Source organism: Schistocerca serialis, chromosome 6, assembly GCF_023864345.2.
Source record: "Schistocerca serialis cubense isolate TAMUIC-IGC-003099 chromosome 6, iqSchSeri2.2, whole genome shotgun sequence".
Classification (NCBI taxonomy): Eukaryota; Metazoa; Arthropoda; class Insecta; order Orthoptera; family Acrididae; genus Schistocerca; species Schistocerca serialis.
The window spans coordinates 548,283,122-548,294,405 of NC_064643.1; the positions used below are offsets into that span (position 1 = coordinate 548,283,122).

An 11,284-nucleotide genomic window follows, 5' to 3' on the forward strand; every position below is an offset into this window, starting at 1 on the left:
ATTTTTGGCGTAACGCAGTCTGACTTTTAATAATCCCTACAAAAGAATGGCCTCGACTAACAATAACCTATACCTTTCATGAATCACTTACCTCACAAAACTCTTCGTTACTCGAACTGCTGCAATACAGCGAGCGCCGCTACTGCCAGCTAAACTACTGAAGGCACTAACTACTGATAAGCGTAGTTAGCAAAAGAAAGATTTTGATAGAGAACAAACAATGTATTTACCTTAATAGTGTTCAAAAGTTCATGACATCCAGTCTTACAAATTTACTGTCTCTGTCCAGATCATCCGCTCTCAAAACTCCGCCATCTCACTCCCCACATCCACCACTGCTGGCGGCTCACCTCCAGCTGCGCAACGCTACGCGCTGTTCACATCCAGCTGCCCAACACTACTATGGCAGACAACAATGCAAACTAGCCACAGACTGCACACAGCACAGCCAGTGATTTTTGTGGTGTCACCGCCAGACACCACACTTGCTAGGTGGTAGCTTAAATCGGCCGCGGTCCATTTAGTACATGTCGGACCCGCGTGTCGCCACTGTGTGATCGCAGACCGAGCGCCACCACAAGGCAGGTCTCGAGATACGGACGAGCACTCGCCCCAGTTGTACGACGACTTTGCTAGCGACTGCACTGACGAAGCCTTTCTCTCATTTGCCGAGAGACAGTTAGAATAGCCTTCAGCTAAGTCCATGGCTACGACCTAGCAAGGCGCCATTAGCCTTACATAGTTGATAGTTATCGTATGAAATGTCTCATCAAGAACGTTGTAAACCAAAGGACTATATAAAAGTTAAGTATTCCCAAAGCAACGTACTTTTCTTGCTACCATTCACTACTTATCCTGTTCCAGAATTCACGCCCGTCTGCGTTAGATAGCGTGCATTTCGGCTTCCTCCATCTACAAGGTGTTGGCACATTTGCCAACACATCAATTTTCATACAGAGCGCCACGTGGCGTTACCAATAAGGAAACCTAAACAGCCTACTTACAACGTGTGTATTAAAAACATTTCATACATTTGAAATAACATTACTGATTGCAGCCTTTCACGCCATTTGCTTACATGTCGGGGAAAAACAATCATTTTACGTTCGACAACGACATTGTATAATTCGAGAGGACGCTGTTGGTTCACAAATTATGAAAGGTCCTGTTTTACCAATGCGGTGCTATATCGCACTGGCGTTTGTGTAACAAATCGTGAGAACATGTCTTGCAATACAACCTCGTAATGTCACATAGTAGAGAAAACTATAAGACTCCTCCAATACATCGAAAACAAATACCATATGCATGATGACATCTGACATTTTATTGCTCCATAAGTCGCCTCTAGCAACATGTATGTAAAGTTTCTGTTATCCAGCAGCAACAGCAACAGATTCTTCCTTTCTACTGTCATAAGCAATTTTATCGTCACAGAACAGCATGTTTCATTAAATCTACTCACATGTCGGGAAAAACACTACACATTTCTAGGGTCTACAAAGAGCTGTAATTCAAGTGGTGTCTAATTTATAATTAGAGGTTATGACGTAAGAAATAACACACGATTTGCGGTAACTCCTATTTTTAAACATGCAGTTGTGCCGATAATAATGAAAACAATCATGATTCCATGAGAATACTTACAGGCGATTTCTATTAGTTAGGGTTTGTTCTTATTACTAGAGAATCTAGATAATACTGTTACGAAATATCGGTAATGTAACTTGCATCGAAGATGTTATGCTCTTTAGTAGGATGAATTTAAATGTGCATACATTTCCTACAGAATAGTTTTGCGAAGAGTTTTCGCTCTGCAGGGCCGTAGTGCTGTCGAAAATAACATAAAAGTGGTTCAAATCGAGGCTTCACGATTGTTAATATGCATGCATAGTCTCTCCATGTGTGTATGTAGACCTGTCAGTGGTGGGTGACGGTGGTTCGAATGCATAACTTGCTAACTGCTCAACTATGAATTACGCTGCCGGGGATGTGTACTCTGTAGGTATGGAGAATGGAAACTCTCATGTTCCAGGATATTAAGTGCAGCTGACACACAGTCGACTAATGAATAACTTATTACTAGGATAAAAAATACTTGAAATCTACAGTTCGTAGATGTCCTGACAGGTTTGTGGGAACATATAAGCATTGTAAAGTGTAAACAAAAGTAGTGAAGCCCATCTGGTAAGCAATATTCTTATGGGAAAAACACCAGAGCAGCAGCTGAAATCAACTCTGTACACATGTCAACTCCCTGTTGCAGATCCCTACACGGTAGACTGGAAGTCAAATGATCATGTAGAACTGTGCCAGACTCTGAGTTTCCATTAAGTGCATCGCTACACGTGTCTGCAGACAAGCTCTCTGATGTGTGGCAGCAGTACACGCATTTGTTTCCAGACTTCGAGCTTCCAACATGTACTACTCGTTGAGCCTCATCTAGGTACAAGACGAGTGTTGCTATGCTTGATTTCCTATCCATAATGCATGCCTGTAGAGCATTGGGAAGAAAGAAATTTTTAGGTTTTTTTAGTAGGCTGGTATATAGGACACTCAAATATACTCGTATAACATCAAACAACGCATGGGTACGCCAACAATTTGACCATACACATACGGAAAACTATCGAAAAATATGAAATAATGACACAAAATCGTTAGAAGTAGAGGAAATACGCAAAAATGAGGGAAAATGGCGAAAAACATGCGAAATTACGTAAATTGACTGAGAGTACATAAGATTAGAGGAAAAGTACCATGAAATGGGGGGAATAAGGTGGGCTGATGGTAGCTAGACACTCAAGACCGAGAAAAGCTTAAAAATTATGTTCCATCTGCATTCAGTTTTTTCCTCCCCCTCCTCCTGTAAATTATGTGCTTTTTCGTAACACATACTTCAACAACGGCGATATAAGTACGAGCATTGCCCAGAAAGTAATGCACCGATTTCTTTTCTCGGTCAGAAACAATGCTATGTATACAAAACTTTACGTACGTATTATTTGAAGTCTCCTGAGTGAACGTGCCAAGTTTCCATCATTTCTGATAGATAGCATAGCTGCAGAAGAGTTTCAAATTGGCGTCTGTAGGTGATGTACGTTACAAGCAATGTGCCATCATTGAATTTCTCACTGCAGGAAAAAAACTGTGGGCAACATTCACAAACGCTTGTGCAAAGTCTATGGAGCATCTGCTGCTGACAGCAGTACAGTTAGGTACTGGCCGCAGAGGGTATGGTCATCAGAAGGCGGTTTGGCGGAGCTCCACGATTTGCAGCGGTCGGGGAGACCATCCACGGATGTCACACCTGACAGCCCTGACCTAGCCCCCTCAGACTTCCACATGTTTGGGCCATTGTATGATGCCATTCGTGGAAGGCATTTTGCGGGCGATGGGGAGATGATTCACACAGAGAAGCACTGGCTCCAACACCAGGTGAAAGATTGGTATTGACAGGGCATACACGCCCTTGTTTTGTACTGGAAGAAGGCCGTGGAGTGGGATGGAGATTGTGTTGAAAAATAGGATGTGTAGATAAAAACCACAGTCGTTTGTGTCTGTAATTCTCATTATATTCAATAAAGAATTGTTGAAAAAAAAAAGGCGGTGCGTTACTTTCTGGCCAACCCTTGTATTATACTGAGTCGCTATATTGAAGCAGGTGAAACATATGTAACCCAATCCAGAACTGTGTTATCGCACATGCAGTCGATTATAGATATTATCGAATTATGGTTGGTTCTCAGAAACAATGTTATTCTTTGGATACTTACAAGGGAACCTCCCCATTGCACCCCCCTCAGATTTAGTTATAAGCTGGCACAGTGGGTAGGCCTTGAAAAACTGAACACAGATCAATTGAGAAAACAGGAAGAAGTTGTGTGGAACTGTGAAAAAATAAGCAAAATGTACAAACTGAGTAGTTCATGCGAAGATATACAACAACAAGGACATTGGTAACGCAGGAGCGCCGTAGTCTCGTGGTAACATGAGCTGCTGCGGAACGAGAGGTCCTTGGTTCAAATTTTCTATCGAGTGAAAAATTTAATTTTTTTATTTTCAGTTTATGTGACAAACTCTTATGTTTTCATCACTTTTTTGAGAGTGATTATCACATCCACAAGAAAACCTAAATCGGGCAAGGTAGAAGAATCTTTTTACCCATTCGCCAAGTGTACAAGTTAGGTGGGTCGACAACATACTCCTGTCATGTGACGCACATGCCGTCACCAGTGTCGTATAGAATATATCAGATGTGTTTTCCTGTGGAGGAATCGGTTGACCTATGACCTTGCGATCAAATGTTTTCGGTTCCCATTGGAGAGGCACGTCCTTTCGTCTACTAATCGCACGGTTTTGCGGTGCGGTCGCAAAACACAGACACTAAACTTCTTACAGTGAACAGAGATGTCAATGAACGAACGGACAGATAGTAACTATGCAAAAATAAAGAAAGTTAACATTTCACTCGAGGGAAGACTTGAACCAAGGACCTCTCGTTCTGCAGCTGCTCACGTTACCACGAGACTACGGCGCTCCTGCGTTACCAATGTCCTTGATGTTGCATATCTTCGCATGAACTACTCAGTTTGTATATTTTGCTTATTTTTTCACAGCTCCACACAACTTCTTCCTGTTTTCTCAATTGATCTGTGTTCAGTTTTTCAAGGCCTATCCACTGTGCCAACTTATAACTAAATCTGAGGGGGGTGCGATGAGGAGGTTCCCCTGTTAGGAGAAGAATCAATGCATTTATCAGACTTATGCCCTTCCCTAGAGTGTTCTGTATGAACACATATATCAGCTTCAATAGTTTGAAGAAGATGTATTTTAGAGACGTGATGTTAGGACGAAACTGCTACATTATCCTACACACGAGCAGAAACTACCTTACATCAGACCAGGATTTCTGGGTGCAAGAGGAATGCTACCTGAACAGTGGTGATGCTACTGTAAACAGCAATAAGACTATTGCATCTCCTTTGGTGCTTAATCCCTGATACGAAGCTGATGCTTCTTCATGCACTTTTTAGTGCAACAGGGCATGGGTGATAACTTAGTGAATCAGCTATCGTAAATATTCATGTAGTTTTTTTCTTCCTCCCTCTATTATTTAATGAGGCCCAGCTGCATACATCAAAACCGCTACTACTAATAATAAGCACCACTGATGTGGTGATTGAGGGTACTACAATTTAGACTTAAAAAGTTGTATAAAATCCATTAATTTCCTAAGAAACAGAACAGCAGTCTCCTGACTTCATTCCAGTTGGTTTACAAGCATGTAGAGTGGCAGATATACACCAATGGAGCCTTCCTAGGATACCAGAATAGTGTAGAAGGAAGTAGTTTTTGATCGTTTTAAAGTTTGTCACTGTAGTGACTGAAGCAGGAAACTTGCAGAGTGGCTGTATGTCTGATGTTGGACAAATATGTTCTGCATTAGAGTATGAAGAGCGTTGCATTCTGCAGGACTAACGCTTTGGAAACCATATGGCTTTAACAGTATAACATTTTCAGGTGAAGAACTGTGTAGCCATAGGAGTGTGTGTTTATGCTCTACGATTATTTCTCTCATGCCAGTATCTTCCCAGTACTGACTCCAGACAGTGGAATAATGCTTCAGAATTGATAGCACGGTTGATTTACATGAAATGTTTCAAACTCCATCCATCTGTAATTCCATCACGTGTAAACCACACATTTCTTCTTAAGCACCTGTTATATATTACCGCAACGCTCTCATGTGTACTATACACTAATATGGGGTGTTGTCCTCATCGACATGTATGCATCTGTGGAGATCTTGTGCACTTGACTGAGTGCCGTGGGTGAGATTGGTGCAGAACAGTCTTCACTGAATAGCAGTTATGGGCACAGCTCATTCTGTTTCTTCATGAGATGTGGAACGTAGTGGGTATAGGACCCTCATACTTCTGGCCAGTTGCAGATTAAACTGGTGACCATGTTGCAGGGGGGATTGGTCAAGCACAATGTGTGGGGATCTATCAATCTCTGACTTTATGCTATAAATGCGAGAATTCTCTGTGATGTCAATCCACCCAGGCAAAGGTTGCCAGTCGTAATCGCAAATTCTGCACTATGATCGATGTGCTGGAAATATGTAGATAACCTAACTGCACCAGTATAGGACACTGGCTGGTATACTTTGATGTATATGACCGAATGAACATACTGCACAGTCATCTATCTTCATTCATAATCAAGTATAATATACTTGCAAAGCAGGGTACGGGTGGTTTTGGGGATGATAAAGAAATTAGGAAGGATTCTGCTGTATCATTGGCTGGCATTGAAATTACGGAGCAATTGGTAAAATTGCTAAAATTGATTGTGTCTTTCCCATCCCATCCATCCGCTGGTATGGTGTTGATCACCACATAATGATTGACTGACACCACTTGGCTGAGATGGAGGGAGCCTTTGCGGGACACTGGATATCAGGTATTTGTTACTGTGGAGCATGGGATTAGATGTAGACAGTTGTTTGGAAGTGTTCCTCATTGCTGCAGACTTGTCCTTCTTCCATGTGTTGCAATGCCCTCCACAATTTTTCCACCAATAGCTTAATGGTACCTCTTTCTATTTCTACTACCTTGCATGTTTTGCAAATAGGAGCTTCCAGCGATAGTCAACACTAGAACAGTTATCATGTTGAAAGGGTACAGTACCGCCCGACATTGAAAATACGAGGGTTATTCGGAAAGTAAGGAACGATCGGTCGCGAAATGGAAAATACAGAGAAAATCTGATGAAGTTTTGCACAGATGTCCTGGGCACTGTGTCTAGTACGCCCGTCGATCGTATCACGTCGCTCTTTTCAGTTCTGAGCTCATAGTGAGAACGTAAAGATGGCCAGAAATTAGCGTCTCCCGCCACGTATCAGGACCTGGCAAAAGATTTCGCCTGAAGCTATGCAATCCACATAACATAACTGTTACACAGTTCGTTCGACACGACAATTCTCGACTGCACTATGCAGGGGCAGTGAAGATGCTCAAGCAGCGTTTTCGACTGGAAGTGTTTGATCACCCACATTACAGCCCGTAATTGGCTACTCCTGAGGTTCATCTCTGCTCAAATGAACCGCTGGCTGTGAAGACAATATTTTGACACAGACAACGAACTGCAGTCCAGAGTAGAAAATTGTCGAAAACCATTGGCGACTGTCTCCTGTAACGAGGGAATTTAAATGTTGGTATAACGCTACGACAGATGTCTAAGTCTGAGTGGCGACTGTGCAGAGAAGTAGCTGGAAGGTGTAGCTAACCGTTGCAAATAAAACAGTTTTGATTTTCACTGTGGTTTCCATTTCGCGAACTATCGTTCCTTACTTTCCGAATAGCCCTCGTAGGTACAACATTCTTCGTTATTCTTGTCAGAACAACATATTTTTTGTAATAATAACTCAATTTCACTTAATACACCGAAGCCAAATACCAGTGTAGGAAAGAAGGACAATTTATTTATTTAGTTGATCACATGTGCACTCCCACAAAATAAATGCCTACATCCAATTTGGTGAGAACGGTTAAACGAATGAATGTATGGTCGTCTGCTAACCGCAGATAGTGAATGTGCAATATATGATCATCTCTGAGACGGTCTTTGGTCACCTTTGGTAGAACCAAAGAGATGAAATTTACCTGAGCTTTGAGCGCCTGAAATGTGGCTGACCAATGCGGTAGCATGATGCTCCCCCACCTCGGCAGAGGGGCGAGATGACCTAAAGAACGGCCATGTTTCAGCATTCTGGCGCTGGATCTTGCGTTGGTAAGACCTGTCTTAGGTGTGCTCCGTAAAGACAAAATCGTGGAGAGAATGGTATGCATGTGAAATACTTAAGAGCAGTTTGGAATAATTATTTCTCTATACATGAAGACAGTAACTGTTCTTGAAAGAACAGATACTGTAGATGACCGTGCAGCTTTTCCCTGGAATAAATGATAACTAACTGAAACCCTCAGCTGCCGACAGGTGTTGTTGATATACCTCGATGTGGACAGCTGAAAATGTGTGCCCCGACCGGGACTCGAACCCAGGATCTCCTGGATGGGCAAATGTCTATAAGGTACTTTACATATGCAGAATTGTGGACAGTTGGGGATGTGAGTCTCACGGGAAGCGTGCATGGGATAAGTCCCTGCAGTCGCGCTATTCATCTGTGTCCTCGGTGGCTCAGATGGATAGAGCGTCTGCCATGTAAGCAGGAGATCCCGGGTTCGAGTCCCGGTTGGGGCACACATTTTCAGCTGTCCACATCGAGGTATATCAACAACACCTGTCGGCAGCTGAGAGTTCCAGTTAGTCATAAATTATTCCTCTATTTCAGGAACTTTTGGGGGGACAATTAAATGACAGGCAGGTAATATTAAGGGGATCGTAGTAACCTTCGGAAGTGACCAACGGTCACAATGAAACCATGTGTAGCACTGAGTTGAAATACTTGCGAGTGCTAGTACTAAGTTGAAATACTTCCGAGTGCTAAAATTAAGCTGAATTACTGGCGTGTGTACTATAAGTTGGAAATATTTAAGAAATGATGTGTGCAGGACTTGAAATTAGAGACGAACACTTCCACGTGGTGAGTACTGTGTGAGTCTCAATCTGTGTATGAGACAAAGGATAAAGAGAAGTACTCGTCCAAGGTATCAGTTGAGGACTCGCGTGTTTGACGAATATGATCTTAATATTACCTTTGCGTGTTATGTTTCCGTGTGACGCTAGGTTCAAACTCTAATACTCTGAGAGAGAAGCAAGGTGAGTCAGCCGTCTATCTAGCAACGCCACTTGGCTTGCATTGCACGGGAAGACGTGCATATATCCTCCAGAGTTCGTAGTAGGAAAGAAAAGTTACGAAGTGGGGCAATGTCGTGTGAAACTGGGATGAATACTAATTTGAAGTGGGAAAGCTGAAAGTGAAGTGATTCTAACGTTGTGACTATTCTTTGTGATGTATTCTATGTTGCCAGTGTGGTGTATTTCATGTAATTTAAGTATGTGTGGTTTGCATGGGAGAGTAGCAAGATAGGTTCAGAGGCAGTGGGTTATGCATGTTCCTTTTTGTCCCGCTCGGTCTGGAGTAAATTTTCGTGATGATGGGTGTGAGCGTCGAAGTATGAGATATAGCAAAAGATACACCATCCTATCCAGAAAGTGCACTGTAGCGTTAGATAATTACGAGACCATAAGATAGAGAATCACCAATGTAAAGCCATGCCCACTTGGCAGAGTTTCTCATTTGTAATTGTTGTATAAAATGTAATGGTGTGTTTAGGTTATCTTTGAATCATAATAGAATTTATCGGAATAAAAAAGATAGCGAAAAGAAAAGGATTGGTGGCCTTGTTCTTCGAATAGTGTGTAGTCATGATATCCAGAATTTATAATGTGTGCGCCATTCATATTCATTGCGATGGCCACGTGTTGGTCAAAGCCGTTGGATAACAAAGAAAAAGCGTAGTGACCAATCAGAGTGGTGTAAATTACTAATAGTCAGATGTGCGTTATCCGTTTCCGTTGCGTAATATTCAAACAGGAGAATAATTTGCACCTTAATTGTGGTTACTAGAGCTCATAATCAGTCATTGACGTTACTCGAGAAATAAGAATAAATCCACTCGCTTGGCGGGTCACTCATCTTGCAGGCCTGACTGCTTAATGCCACAGTAGGAGCAAGGCATGTGGGTGCCTCTCAATGTGCATGACTGCAAAATGAGGAAGCAATGCTCTTCGAAATAGAACAGTGACACATCTGCTACCCAGTCACTGTCGAAGATAAGATAAACTGTATAGATCAAAGCCTTCAGATGGCTGTTTGGAAACACTCTACAATGCCACAAACTCTTCCAGTTTCCATATGTTGCAATGTCTTCCACGTTTTTGTCAATGAGAAACATCGTCTACCATCCCGTGTGTCGTAGGAGCTGCATAGTCTGCACCAAGCAGTGTTCAGCTTTCTGTGAGAGCCAATGGATCGAAACATGTTATGTCAGTATAGACATCGAAGTCATGGTGTGAGAAAACAAAGCGATGGCGGTGTACAATGCTGTAGTAATACACTGTTGGGGTATGTTATAGCTGGAAAACAATGTATTAAACTGCTTATGAAAGAACAACACAGGAACCTTCTCTTGTGACTGATAGTCTGTGGGATGTGGTCCTTCTCCAGTACTGGAGACAAAACTTTACACAGGTCTGTGCAAGCGACTTCGACCACTGGGCACCTGCTCCAATGGAGTGATACATACACTCCTGGAAATTGAAATAAGAACACCGTGAATTCATTGTCCCAGGAAGGGGAAACTTTATTGACACATTCCTGGGGTCGGATACATCACATGATCACACTGACAGAACCACAGGCACATAGACACAGGCAACAGAGCATGCACAATGTCGGCACTAGTACAGTGTATATCCACCTTTCGCAGCAATGCAGGCTGCTATTCTCCCATGGAGACGATCGTAGAGATGCTGGATGTAGTCCTGTGGAACGGCTTGCCATGCCATTTCCACCTGGCGCCTCAGCTGGACCAGCGTTCGTGCTGGACGTGCAGACCGCGTGAGACGACGCTTCATCCAGTCCCAAACATGCTCAATGGGGGACAGATCCGGAGATCTTGCTGACCAGGGTAGTTGACTTACACCTTCTAGAGCACGTTGGGTGGCACGGGATACATGCGGACGTGCATTGTCCTGCTGGAACAGCAAGTTCCCTTGCCGGTCTAGGAATGGTAGAACGATGGGTTCGATGACGGTTTGGATGTACCGTGCACTATTCAGTGTCCCCTCGACGATCACCAGTGGTGTAGGGCCAGTGTAGGAGATCGCTCCCCACACCATGATGCCGGGTGTTGGCCCTGTGTGCCTTGGTCGTATGCAGTCCTGATTGTGGCGCTCACCTGCACGGCGCCAAACACGCATACGACCATCACTGGCACCAAGGCAGAAGCGACTCTCATCGCTGAAGACGACACGTCTCCATTCGTCCCTCCATTCTCGCCAGTCGCGACACCACTGGAGGCGGGCTGCACGACGTTGGGGCGTGAGCGGAAGACGGCCTAACGGTGTGCGGGACCGTAGCCCAGCTTCATGGAGACGGTTGCGAACGGTCCTCGCCGATACCCCAGAAGCAACAGTGTCCCTAATTTGCTGGGAAGTGGCGGTGCGGTCCCCTACGGCACTGCGTAGGATCCTACGGTCTTGGCGTGCATCCGTGCGTCGCTGCGGTCCGGTCCCAGGTCGACGGGCACGTGCA

At 43.7% G+C, this 11,284-nt stretch overlaps 1 non-coding gene across 1 annotated transcript; it reads left to right on the plus strand.

Moving 5' to 3' along the window:
- The first annotated feature begins 8,191 nt into the window (after positions 1-8,191).
- Trnat-ugu (transfer RNA threonine (anticodon UGU)) lies at positions 8,192-8,265 on the plus strand. Its single transcript has one exon. It is a non-coding gene; the product is annotated as a tRNA-Thr (tRNA).
- Positions 8,266-11,284: the final 3,019 nt, after the last annotated feature.